This window comes from Malaclemys terrapin, chromosome 6, assembly GCF_027887155.1.
Source record: "Malaclemys terrapin pileata isolate rMalTer1 chromosome 6, rMalTer1.hap1, whole genome shotgun sequence".
Classification (NCBI taxonomy): domain Eukaryota; kingdom Metazoa; phylum Chordata; order Testudines; family Emydidae; genus Malaclemys; species Malaclemys terrapin.
In genome coordinates, this window is record NC_071510.1 from 41,540,507 (window position 1) to 41,555,374 (window position 14,868).

Genomic DNA, 14,868 nt, shown 5'->3' on the forward strand with positions numbered 1-14,868 from the left:
TCTGGCAGTACCCCAAATAGCTAAGGCACCTACCAGATCTCTACAATTTATGCATTCTACTAATGCTGCAAGGTAAGGAATAGATCAGAAGGGCACAGTTCAGGATGGAGCTGCTAATTGTAGAAAAGATTTCTGGAAAAGTCAAATCTAGTTATCTTAAATCATATTGACAGCTTTCATTGCTGATAGCATAAGGTATGGTGCAATCTCTGCCTACCCCCACTAGCTGCTATAAGCTATCAACAAACTTGTCATCCCAGGCTGTCCATTTCTACTATATTAATGGGGGGGGCACCTCTGGGAGGGTGCTCCAGCCTGGGGCAGAGGATTGGGGTCTGGGAGGGAGTTTGGGTTCAAAAGGGGATTCTGACTTGGTGCAGGGCGAGTGTGAGGTATAAGCTCTGGGCAGGAGGTGCTTACCACAGGCAGCTCCTGGCTAGTAGCACAGTGGCCTGCTCAGGCTGCCTGCCATGGTCCCATGCCAATCCCAGAAGCATCCAGCTGCTGGGATGTCACTGCATGACCCTGGGTGGGGGGGGGGGAGGGGAAGCAGGTCTCTGTGCACTGCCAGTGTCTGCAAGTACTATCCCTATAGCTCCTATTGGCCAGTTTCCAGCCAATGGGAGCTGTGAGGGATGGTGCTGGGGGGCAGCACATGAAGACCTGCTGCCCCTCCCCCAAGGGGCATAAACATGCCAGGAGCAACATAGAGCCATGGCAGGCAGCCTGGCTGAGCACCCCATGGTGCCCCAGGACTTCTAGCATCCTGGGGATTGCAAGGGGCAGCCAAAGAGCCTGGCAGGCAACACATAAATGTTAGGTCACATTTTGCCCACCCCTGAGCTAGTGTGGTTATATTGCACTCTGTAGTAGATCATTTTTCTACAACTCGAAAGGCCTGTGGGACTTGTGCCAAGTCACATTTGCTTCAGAAACTCATTTGGCTTGGGTAAGGCTAGATGGAGGCTTAATTACATATAAATACAAAAGTTCAAACTGCTGAACACTTTTTTGTGCACAAAAAAGTATCAACTTGGTGTAATTTGCTGTTGCCACTTCTGATTCAGGACAAAGCCATTCAAATGATGTAGCCTATGGCAGTATTTAACTTCACTTTGTCTGTAGCAAAAGAAATTGCAGCACAAGTTTAGTCTCAAGTGATATGTGGCAGTTTTTTTTTTTTTTTTTTTTTTTCTGAGGAGATTGATCACATCTATCATCTCATAAGAGCAGCTGGAAATACAGGCAAATTCCTAATGTGAAGTTGTTGAACCTGAAATTCTGCCTAAGCAGCCTGACCACCAAAAGGCACTAAATAGCATCCCTTAAAATTGGCTTCCATGCAGAGATAGCTCAGCAAGGCCACTTCATTGAAATGCAAGCTTCACTAAACAGCTAAGTTTGAAACCTTGCCATAAGGGGTATCTAGCACCAGCATGCATGTATAACTAAAGTTGCTAGCCCTAGCTCCATACTGCAAAGTATCTCTAGAAGAGCACATTACTGAGAGAGGCTGCCTCTAGCTGGTATGGCAGTAAGGTGCAAATCTTGTTTTACTGCACATCTGAGTTAGATCATTCAAGTTGAATGAAAGACTTCCTGTAGCAGTCTTAAACTAAAATGGCTCCATCCAATGAGACCATACAACTTTGTTCAGAGGGTCTTTATGCAAAAACCTTTTACTTGGCCTACAACATTCTAGCTTCCCTTAATGCTCATAGTAAAATTCAAAGTAAGGCTTGTAATTAGCTCTGAAAGGGAGCATTACGCCTCAACACTAGTCCCATACAGCATTCTCTTCACTTTGAAATGCCAGAAACTGGCTTACCTTTAGGTTAACAAAGGTGAATGACTCTTCTCAGGGTAACTATGAGTGGAAGAAGCTCTCCCACTGACCTAGTGCTGTCTAGGAGTTAAGGTTGCTAGAGTGTTGCTTGGGTGTAGATTTCCTCACCCCCTGCATGAGTTAGGGATACCTAACTATTTAGTGTAGAGCTGACCTTAGTCACAAATAATTCACTACTATCAAACACTTAAGTTTACTGCAAATCAACTAACTGATCCATTGCTTCAACTCTCACTATGCTGAGTGAAAGGCCTACTTTCCACCTATCTAACCTTTCCAGACAACTATTTCATCTTGAGACACTCAACACTAGCTCTTGATTCCAAATAAGAATACTATATCTGCTAATTCAGTTTAAATGCTTAAAGCATGCAGACCTCCCCAGGAAAGAGCTGGGACCAGGCAGCTCTTGTCATTTACAGACTCAAAGTAGGAATACCTAGCTGGATGATAGCAACCAAATAGTCATCTGCTACACAAAGAGGAAGTTACAAAGGAAGCCTAAAACTTGTAACTGAGTAAGGGTCCTCATCCACTTGGTTTTGTGTGGGGGTTTTTAGACCCAAAACCTACTTCACCTAATCTCACAGGAAGCCTGGGCCCATCATGAGAAACAACATGCTCATATAAAGCCCTTGCAATCCCATGCCACTTAGTCAAAACAGACACATCTCAGTTCTATACAACTGATAAAAGTCACTATGAAAATTAGGTACTCAGGGAAGTAAATAACTAGGTTGAAAAATTAGTCATTCATCCATATCCCTTCAGCAGGATTGAAAACCTCAGCCTAAGTAGAAGACCCATATCTATGCCCACTGGCACTTTAGCAACTTAAGTTTCCCATACAAGTTCCAAAGTACTGATTTAAGCATTCAAGGTGAGATTTGATTGTCATATTCAGTCACCTGAGCTTCAAAATTGGGCCCATAAGGGTTTGATCCAGTTTTGCAAGTCTGCTCTAACTGAATGCAGCAACTACTTTATCAGAATGGATGAACTGACTTGGTTACTGGACTGGCAAATTTTCATGGCAACTTTGCAAGACTGGTTTAGCCCCCATTCTGATACTCAAATGGGGTAGCCAAGTCCAAAGCATACTTTCCATGTTGTCCAATCTCCTGGGAGCTTTAATTCTCCACTTCTCAATTGTTTTCATGGCGGTCACTGGTTCAGTTTAGCCTGTGGCACCTCCCTTGCATTCCCTTGAGTGACAATTAGTGTTTGTGCTTATTTCTTGCAGTGCTAGTCTACAATGGGAGTCTGTTTTTCCTGTTTGTTATGCCTCTTTCATTAATCCAGAAAGCACATCGCATAGATGGTAAAGAGCTCCTTGTTTAGAAAGGTGCTGTAGGTGCACTGTTTGCAACAGCACTTTAGAAGTCTCCAATATTGCCTCCTGGTGTCATCTCCACTGTTGCCCTCCTTACTGGCATTGGTGAGCAATTACAATAGTCCCATTGACTTCAGAGAATTGCTCACCAGTGTGATTTGCAGAGTCACTGTCAGCTGCCCTTAAGGAAATAAACCCAGTTCCATAACATGGCCTGGTGTTGCACCATAGGTAGTAACTTGTTCAAACCTTTGCAGCACATGCACAACCGACAGGAGTATATTCACTGGAGACCTCACTCCCTGCAGAGGAATATGGGGGTCAAGTGGATGATAAATCTTTTTCCTGGTTGTTAGCTCAGATGAAATGGTTGGGTTAGAACCTTTTTAGATGTATATTCTTGTCTCCAGGTTAAACTGAAGCTTGTAACCTAAAGAAGGTTCACTGTAACTCAGACCTCTGTAGATTCAGACATTCTCTCTAGGAATCTTCCTATTCCTAGAAAAGGTTTTTTTGTTTTGTTTTTGTTTTTTTTAAAGGCTTCTGGCTTTTCTCCTTTAACAAAGAGATGGAGATTCACCAGGCCTCTTTCTCAAAACTTGAGACTGGTTAATCTTTCTGTCTAGTCATTAAGATTATGCTGATTTACTGTGATACTGGAGCACCTTTGTCGCCTTGGTGTTCCCAGAATGTTCTCATAAGAGTCTGTTTATTCTTAATTAAACAAGTGTCAAAGAAACCACAATCTTCTTATGTTAAAGAACAGAATGAGTAAAGAAGACATGTTCTTACAAACTGACCCCCAAGGCATAGGATGTGGTGCATTCTTAATGCAACAGTCCTGTCATCATGTGACACTGGCAAAACCATGAACATAAGATAGCTAATATCTTGTCTGACAATAGGATAATGGTGGCTAGTACTGGATGTTTCAAAGGAAGTGCATAGTTGACATTTATGGAATAATCCACCATAGGGGAATAGTTAACAATTGCTAACCCCTTTTTCTTTTCACCGGCCTCCAGCGCTGGTGTAACTTACGTTAAATGAGCATGGAGAAGGAACAGCTTTTTAGTTGTTTATTTACATATAGCCCATAATGATGTCATGAGAACTACTTTTTAAAATATTTGATATACTGCTTTCACTTCAAAGAGAAAGATCAGTACCAAAAATACACTGCTCTCACTGCCTCAGGTGCCAAGTGAAAATAGCCCCTCTACTGACAAAGACTAGCATTTATGTACCAGTTTTGACCATCACTGGCTAATCTGCAAGCTATAGGCATGTACAGTTGTATGATACCAAAATGGAGGCCTCTTGTTGACTTGCCAAAATCTTTAAAAGGAAATTGTTAAGCACTTTAGATACAAATGGAGCTTATCTTAAAATTATTTTATTTAAGAACCTATACCAGTATGTTTATATAGCACCCAGCACTGAGAGACCCTAGTCCAGATAGGGGCTTCTGGGAGCTACTGTAGTTAGAATATGAGCATAAACAATGTTTAATTTATTCTGCTCTTCGTTGTCTGACTCTTCAGCTGCAGTTAGCTAACCTAACAAACACTGCAAGTCTCAGATTTGTTTATCCACCCACCGTGTTTGCACACAACCGGAAAAAGAAACAGCAGACCCAGGATTTTAGAGTCCTATTGTGATTTTTGCTGTCCTGTTCAACGTTATGCAGACATTGAGCCTTTGTGTAAAAAAAACACTGGGGTCAGTGGAAATGCTCAGTGGATTGGGACACAAGGTGTCTCAAACCCACTTTGCCAGCTCCCAGATCTTGATACTTTGTGGGAGCTGTTTCAGGGCTACAGTTAAGTTATACCAGCTGCAGTAGTCCCCAAAGGGTCTTTCCATCAGGTAGGGATTGCCACAGTGCAATGTCACCGCCTCCTCAATCTAATGTTTCCCCCAAGCTGAGGGAATGCTCTGTTTTGTGGTGTTGGACTGGATAGTTTCCATCTTTTTCCAGTGTCAAAATGTAAGCAATACAGCTTTGCCAAAAAAAAAAAAAAAAAAACCACACACATTGTTTACAGACAGGCAGCAGCAGCAAAATCTTTAATACAAAATTTTAAGATAACACAATTATTTTCATTTTACTGATCAGTACATTTTAAAGTTGAGGCTACTAACTCCTCATCATTAGCTTGGTCATATCGGGCCTATCCTGGGCACTTTGTAGTAAAGATTTTAAACCAGAAATTAGCATACTAAATTCCAAATTTAACAAGAAGAGGAAAATACTCCATACATGCAACATCAATCGAAGGCAACTTTGGGCTAGATTCACAAAAGGACTTAGGTGCCTCACTGCCACTATAAATCCCCAAATCAGGCCCCAGTGGAATTCACAAAGCTCCCACTCAGCTGTTGCTCAATCTTGTCTCCTAATCTCACTTGACACCTACATTTTTGCAGTAGAAGTTCCTTAGGCTCCTAAGTTTCTACCTGTAGGCATGCACACTGCAGCCCTACAGTAGGTGTCTGGATGCCTTAGTGCACAAACTGGGGGAAGTTAGGCACTCCTCCATCTAGCTCACCTGCAGGGCCTGATCTGATAAGAGTGCTCAGAGCTCGCCTCCTGGATCAAGCCTCTATAAATGAGCTTACACAAAATGGCTAAGGGGGTGTCAGAGGGGAGAAGTAGGATGAGGACTTTCATAACTTTTAGCCCAGTGGTTACGGTGCTCAGCTGGGATGTGGGAGACACCTGTCAAATCCCCCTTTTATGTGAGGGGGAGAAGGGATTTGAATAGGCATTTGCCACCCCTCAGCTGAGTGCACTAACTGCCAGACAACAGAGTCATTCTCATGATCATGCTCTCTTTCTGGCTCAATGATTCTTTCATTATTTATCCACAGTGGAACAGCTTCAACACTGGGCCAGAGAGAGAGAAAGCAAGCATGAGAATGACTCTACAGCCTGATGGTTGGAGCACTCCCCTGGGAGGTGGGAGACCCAGAACCCTGTTCCAGTGCATTTTTTGGTTATATATCCACAGTGCATCAGCTTGAACAGGCCAGACAGAGGGAGCCCCACATCAGACTATCCTATAGCCCAGTGATTAGGGCACTCACCTGAGAGGTGGCAGAGCTCTGTTCAAATCTCTTCTCCTCCTCTGGCATAGGGGGACTCAAATCAGGGGGTCTCCCACATCCTAGCTGAGTACCCCATCCTCTGATTTTTTCCACCAAAAAAAAAAAAAACCGGTGTGGGTGCCCAAATGCCATGAGAAGGTTTGCCATTGAGAAACCTAAAAGGAGCGAAGCACCTCCCTGCAACCCGGACTTAGGTCCTTCTCTCTCAGAGAGGGGCGGAACTTAGCACACATCCCTTGCCTGGGCTCCTCCCCTCGGCCAGCATTGATGAGGCGCCTCCTCTGATACTAGCTTTTGTGAATCCCATTCTAAGGCTCCTCTCTCTCCCCATTCATTGCATAGGGAGCCTTGGCACCTAACTCAGGCTTTATGAATCCCAATGATTTTCTAGTATCAGAGGGGTAGCCGTGTTAGTCTGAATCTGTAAAAAGCAACAGAGGGTCCTGTGGCACCTTTGAGACTAACAGATCTTCTGTTAGTCTCAAAGGTGCCACAGGACCCTCTGTTGCTTTTTAATGATTTTCTAGGCACCTAAAAGGTAGGTGAAATGATGCTCAGCCTCACCACGTCTACTTTTCTTTGTGCCTCTAGCCCTTTAGCTCTGGCATATCTAGTCTTTCTTTTTGTTTCAATTGTGTAACACTGATGTTATATTAATATAGTTTTTTTCATTTAACATTTTGTGATTTCCACCAAGAATGTTTCTACTGTTTGCTATTGCAAAATATGCTGCATTTTTCATTATGCGAATACAGTAGGGACAGTTTAGAAAAGGAATGTGCATTTAAATCATTATTCCAGAATGGAAGGAAGTCAGGCAGACAGTCTAGGTCATTGAGAATTTTATAATCACATTAACTGGTCTATAAAGAGTTGAATTCATCATAGTTTGTATAAATCAGCTTAGACTTAAAGCAATAGATCTTTTTTCTCTTCCTTTTTATCTTTTTTTACAAATCAGTCATATTCAATCAAAAATAGATGTCCTAATTCTTATTTACACTAAGGCTGTTTTACACCACTTCAGCATTGTAAGGCCCTTTATACTGCCAGTGTGGTGTAAACTGGCCTTTATGAAAATGAGAATGAGGCCCAAAGTATTTTGTGGCACCTGGATGGTTTAAAAGATTGGTAATCATATAAGGATACAAATTTACTCTGTTGTTGTCTCTGGGAGACATAGATACCATCGTTCCCTCCCATTTTTGCAGCTATTGGATCTTACATTGATTTTTTTAGCCATTCCAAAGCTTGATTTAGAGAAGGACCTGGCTGTCTCTGTTGTTGGCAGATTCAGAAGATGGTGGCTGGGGGTCAGTTCTGTTTGCTTCTTGGGGAGAAAGGACAGGTTGTAGGCAGGTTTCAAAGTTTTGAGAGGGCTAGTTCTGTCTGCTTCTGGGATGAGATGGTGATGTGGGTTCAGAAGAGGGGAGTAGATAGAGACTGTTGAATGCATTTTATTTATTTATTTATTTATTTTTGGAAGAGGAGAGAAATTCACTAGTTGAGAAGGGCCAGGTTATTATACCCCAGTGCTGGGACTCAGTATCCAGGACTTCCCAGTGACTTGCTTTTTACCTCTAATTCCCTCCATGAATTCTGAGGGTACATCCACAGTGCAAAAATAATGTGTGGTGAGTCGCAGAGCCTATGTCACAGACCTGGACTCATGGGGCTCATGCTATGGGGCTAAAAATATCAGGATAGACGTTCCTGCTCAGGTTGGAGCCTGGGCTTTGAGGACCACCCTGCTTGTCGGGTTTCAAAGTGTGGGCTCCAGCCTGAGCAGGAACAACTACACTGCTATCTATGTTTATGCCTGTAGTGTGAGCCCAAGTCAATTGACTCACTACCACAGGGGTCTTTAGACTTGTGACACTTTTAAGTAAGATAGATATGCTTTTCATGTCCACCATAGATCTCACATACAAATTCAGCCTTCATCGGCAGTGACCCAAAGCCATTGTCTGGATAAATTAGAGCACAAGCAAGGCATGGAAAACCCTGACATTCAACTGCCCAAGTAGCCACACAAAACTATGCAACAAACAACATGATAACTAAAAAAAGGAAATCAGCTTCTGGAAGATTTCCATGCTGCCTGCCAGTGATGTGCTTTGGTGTGTACTGAGGGAGAGAGAATTCCAGAGAAGCATGCCCTTGAGAACAAGGCCTGGGCTCCCACCCTCTTCATGAGTGTGCAGTACAATGTCAGCAGTTCCACATCCTTCCATCTCAGTTGACACAAGGGGACCTGGAGCTATACGGGAGGGGGAGGTCCTGTACGTAATTTACAGCTTTAAAATATGAATAGTGAAACTTGTAATGCATATGGCTGTGCAGAATAAATCTGGTTTCCATAAAATCTATTAAAATCTGAGGAGAGGCTGCCACCGAAGTGTTAACTCATCTCTCACCAAGCTTTTGCATTGTAACACAGAGATTCCTCTCAGTATTGAGTGTTATTTTATTAGCTGCAATACTTTTGGAGAAAAGAAATATTAAGGATGGAGTGGCAATCTGGATTTTCTCAGTTCAAGCCTGTCATTTAAGATTATTTTGGGTTTCTAGACTCAAAAATGGGAAGGAGCAATAGATTGCTCTGATGGTTCAAGGGGGGTGAGTCCTGTGATTTTTGTTCTACTCCTGATTCTGCCACAGAATTCCCATGTAATCTTAGGCAAATCACTAAACTTTGCCGTGCCTCATTTTCCACATCTGTAAATTGAAGAAAATTGAGCATTGTGAGCATTCATTAGCGTTTGTAAAGCACTTTGAGATCTTCAGGTGGAAAAAAGATCCTTAGATATATAGATAACTGTATAGATATAAGTGGATACATGATATGTTATCCTTCTATAGTACAGTATAATATAGTATAGTGTGTGTGCATATGCATGTGCCTGTGTACACACTGTGCAATACTGTGTATATATATATATATATATATATATAGTATTAACAAATATCTTGTTGCTCCCATTGAATGGTCTCAGTGAAAAGGGTTAAATGAGTTCTTTTAGCATTTAGCTCTGTTCCTCCCCAGCAGTAGTGTATTTGATATGCACCATCTGGACGTTTTCTTCTCTATTAATCATACATGTTTAAAGTATGTGCTTTCTGGAAAGCTGCATGGCAAAAAACAAAACTCTGTACTTTGTAGTTACATTATAACTCCTAGAATTACTTTTTTTGCCTCTTGGCTCCTCAGAATTGGCATTTCACCATTCTGAGATGCAAACGAAGAGGTAAACTGGAGAAAACTGAAATTTACAAGAATTCTGGTGAATGAGGACTTCTGGTGCACAGTGCTCTCTGGTAAACTAAAAACATCTGTACAAAAAGTTGCATATATTTCCTTAAACATGATTATACTTCCATGGTTCTACCTCAATACTTTATAGCTTACAAATAGCTACAGTCTACTGCTTTATTACCTCCTACTATAGCAGCTTACTTTTAAGAGAAGCTTTTGATTACCGAAAAACAAAATCTTCTTGTATGGAATATGTTACTGGGTGTGGGTCTGAAAGAAATATTTTTGAGTATATAATTTTTCATCTGCCTTCTACTTTTAAACTCAAATGAAAATCTTTTCCCAATGAGTGAATATTAGTATTCTCTGTATATTTAAAGTGGCATAAAAAGCATAGGATTGTGCTTTTAAATTAGTTTTTAATCATCATTTTCAAAGTGTAGGACCTGTGTAGAATGGCCAGTCATTAAATAAAATGGGGAAGTCTCTTGATTTTGGCTGCTGACTTTAGGCTTCTAACCTTGTAAATAAAACTTCAGGACTAAAGTTCTTAAGTATGTGCTTAAGTCCATTGCTATTCAGTAAACTACTTTAGCACATTGACTTGGGTGCTTTGCCGAATCAGGGCCATTGTCAATAGTTCCAAGGAATGACTTGTTAAATTTGTTCAGGATAAATAGGAAGCTCAAAAATAATACAGACTTTCCTTGTGTTGTCTGAAAGTCACTCATACATACCCACTTGATTTATTATAGATTGACCTCTTACAGCTTAAGAGCAGTTCCCAAAGCAGCCAGCCAAGAATGGCATAAAACAGTAAAGCTGCTGATCTCTGGGTATTCATGTTCTATTCTATGGGGCTATCTGAGGCCTTGGCTACATTGGCGCTGTACAGCGCAGCAACTTGCTGCGCTCAGGGGTGTGAAAACGCCACCCCCCCCCCCCGAGCGCAGCGAGTGCAGCGCTGTAAAGCACCAGTATAATCAGCGCCTGCAGCGCTGCAAGCTATTCCCCTCGGAGAGCTGGAGTACATATAGCGCTGCAAGAGAGCTCTCGCAGCGCTGGCGGCATGACTACATTTGTGCTTCACAGCGCTGTGAATCCCCAAGTGTAGCCAAGGCCTGAGAGAGGAAAATTTAAAACAGCAAAGCAAGGCAGCCCTTGGAAAACATTTACAATCCTTCCAAAATATAAAGATGCACAGAGTATTCCTGGGGTCATGACTCTGATCACATTGCAAAAACCTCTTGTCCTTAAGGAATAGAGAGGGAGAGGCCAAGTCTGGCAACAGAGAGAAGGAACTTTGCAAAAGTGTAGGGAATGATGGAAAAAGGAAATGGGTAAGGGGCTAATCAGCTCATTCACCAGCTAGTGAAATCCAATGATTATGGTTTGCATTACTGAACCATTTTGTCTTATTAACAAAGGACATAGGCACTGAAGCTGGATGAACTGTACCCACCTGACCATCTGTTGCTACATTAAAAGTGGCAAGTAGAGTAAAATCTGCTGTCAGAAAACTGTCTGATGGTACAGTATTTAAAAACCAGCAGCAATTTGCTAGACCCTGGCTAATGCTGCACTATTGAATACATGCCTGGCTTCCTGATTCAAGAAGGCTGTAACTTTCACTTTGCCGGTCACAGGCCAAATCCAGCATTAACTTACTCAGAAAATTAGAGTCTCACTAAGGTCAAGCAGGATTTGGGCACTAATTGTTAATCTTTAAGACAAGCACAATGGAATGGTTTCCTTTTAAATTTGTTTGCTCTTGTGTTTGCATTGCCTTCAGGACTCTTTCATATTTAATTTCCCGAGTGCCACTTCACCTCTCAACAGTCCTCTTAGATCGTTAACAAGAGTGAATATTCTGGGATAATTAATGTTTTATGAAACAGAAGGCAACCTCCTATCAGTGGTTAGGCCAAGCATGCATTGCTTAAAATAGTCAAAAATTGCTGAAACTAGTAAACAACTATGGACTTTCTAGTTGTTTTGATAATATTTTTGGTTATATCATATTCTGGAAATGAAAGGTTTACAATTAGCTGTCCCCTTGCGGACAATGAGCCAGGTCCTGGCTTATATCTGTCCCCTTTGCTCTGCTCCAGTTGTGCAAAAGAGATATAAACCTGCTCTAACAGGGCAGCTGAGAAGTCCCACAGAATTGGAGGCATGTGTAGAGGATTATGTGGCTAGGGATAGCATTTGGCCAAAGCATGTCTGCACTTTGGCAATCCCTGGCCAACATAAAGGCCCTTTGGGGCATCACCAGTTTAAATAGAGCTGCTCTGATTTATACTGGAGGATTAACTGGCCCCCAGGAATCAGGGGAGCACAAAGGTCATGTTTGCTTTGTCCCTTTCCCCACACTTGGGTCACATGCCAAGCTCAGGCGGCTAGACTGAAGGATCAAAGCCACTGTGTTCATTCTCTCTGTACTGGGGCTACGCATTCCTGTTCCCCAGAAATCCAGATAACTCAGTGGGTTTTATTTGGTTGTTCTTAAACTTGGAGACTCACTTATGCAGCCAAAATACAGATTTGGGGGCCTGATTCTTCACTGTTTTGCATTTTGAGCAGTCATTTCATAAAGAGAGAGGAAAATGCGGGTAAAACACTACCAAACAGAATTCATCTTTCGCATTTGCTTTGTACAAGAGTAAATGACAATAGAAGGTGCACCGGGCAAGATGGAATCAGGTCCAAAAAGGGGGCAGTGTATCCTAGCATGGTGTATAAGGGCCTGAGTGCACCTGATACACAATGTCACAATTGCTCCAAAGCCATCCATATTCCATTCTAGTATGTAAATAATTATTTGAAGGGGAAATATTTTTTGAAAAACTAATATTGAAAATTACTGCATAGCATAGCCTCCAATCATCAAGAGAGGCACATTTCTAGTTACTCACATGTATACAGTCTTTGCAGAATTGTGCCTAGACAGAACAGAGTGAGGGAGCACCTCCTGTAGGGGAGGTCAGAAAATGGTATTTTAAAGGAATATTTGGGAGGGGAGGGAGAAGCAACACCCAAAAATTTCCTGCACATTTTCATGAAAAAACATGCATTTTTCATTTTTAAAAAAGGAACAATCTGAATATTTGTTGCTGTTCAAAAACTGAAATATTTTTTGGTTTTTAGTAAAAATTTTGTGTTTTTGTTTTGAAAAAACAAAAAAATTACTGAAAACATATTTTTGGTTTTTGAAACATTGAAAAATTTTAGGGTTTTTTAAATGAAAAATGTTAGGTTGGGGTTTTTCTTGGAAAACCTGGAAAATTTTGAAGTAAGCAAAATTTTTCTATGAAAAATTTCATATTTAAAAAAAGGACTTTTTTGTAGAAAAAAGTTTCAATGGATCATCTTTTATCAGACCTACCTAGGAAAAATCTCAAAGTGGGCAGGGAGATTACAGCACGTGGTCTGCCTGAAAAACATTTAATTAAGAATTTCAAAATATTCAATTTTCAGTCATCTTATAAGGCACATTTTAAAATGTAGATACCAAACTACACATGTATGTGTGTTTTGCTCTGATTTTGATGTAGCCTAAGTAGGACTACCAAATTCACGGCCATGAAAAATGTGTCACGGACCATGAAATCTGGTCTTGGGTGTGCTTTTACTCTATACTATACAGATTTCACAGGGGAAACCAGTGTTTCTCCAACTGGGGGGTCCTGACCCAAAAGGGAGTTGAAGGGGGGGTCACAAGATTATTTTAGGGGGTTGTGGTACTGTCACCCTCACTTCTGCTCTGCCATCAGAGCAGGGCAGACGGAGAGCAGCAACTGTTGGCTGGACGCCCAGCTTTGAAGGGAGTGCCCCACCAGCAGTAGCGCAGAAGTAAGGGTGGCAAAACCATACCATACATACTTACTTCTGCGCTGCTACTGATGGCGGCTCTGTCTTCAGACCTGGGCTACCGGTCAGCCGCCGCTCTCCAGCTGTCCAGCTCTGAAGGCAGTGCCAGCAGCAGCACAGAAGTAAGGGTAGCAGTACTGCATCCCCTCCTACAATAACCTTGTGACACCCCTTCCCCGCCCCAACAACTCCTTTTTGGGTCAGGCCCCCTTCAATTACAACACTGAAATTTCAGATTTAAATAGCTGAAATAATGAAAATTATGGTTTTTAAAATCCTATGACCATGAAATTGGCCAAAATGGACCGTGAATTTGGTAAGGCCCAATTCGAAACCCTAAAATGCACAAATTTGCCATGATAAAAAGGCAGGAGTCTCATGTCTTATCTCCCCCAACACCTAGTAGCAACCTAATCTGTCCCCATTTCAAGCTCCCATCCCACTTTTGAGAAGTGAACTAACCTGAACTCACTCCTTACTGGAGTCAATGGAGAGAGACAAAAAGCAAAACAACTAGCCACACGGTATAATGTTTTAAAGTAATGGAATATAGGGAAATTCACATTTTCCATGGCTTCATGACTGAGCTAGGTACTTAATTGTGATGTTTAAAGATCAGTATCCATATTTCCAGCCCTGCCACCACCGCAGAGAAAAATCAGCTTAAAAATTCATGGATAGACAGATGTATTTTGACAAAAGCCTTGCAAAATTGTTAGGAAAATGTCTCAGCCCAGAGACAAAACCTATTCACCACATATGGCCAAGATAATAAAAAAACTACTGCCCTCACTCATCCTCAAAAAATTACTTGCCTTGCGCAAATAGGTGGGTAGAATGTCACACACTTGACTTGATTATGAGAGAAAAATAGTAAGAAATTGTACATATGGGTATGACATTCCAAGTTGCAATCCCCAGTTAGGGGCTGTGTCACCCCTGCCTTGCAACCTTGGATGCCTCACAGTGCTTTGCTGTTGTAGCTCCCACATCCAGGTCACACCTGAGTATCTGTGTATGGCCACAGTTCTGGTTCAGCAACTCTGATGCCAACAGTCCATCAGCAAATACCAGCTACATTCTGGCACCCACCAGCCTTGATCATTACTTTCAGGGTGACTCTAACACGCGCCCAGTCCTGAAACCACCCCCCACCCCACCAAAATGTGTGTCCTCTACTGTCCAGCCCTTTCCTGGACAGGTCAGATATTTTTAGGTCCGTGGTCCTTGTAAAGGAACAATTTACAACAACTTGCCACCTTAAATGTAGTTCCCACACAGTTCACAACACTGGATTAATTTTGATTGAAGAACAACAAAAGTTTATTTAACTACAAAGAGAGAGATTTTAAGCGAGTACAAGTATTAAGGTATTAAAATCAGAAATGGTTACAAGCAAAATTAAGGTAAAATGCTTCCTAGTACTAAACGTAACTAACTAGACTTAGTTTA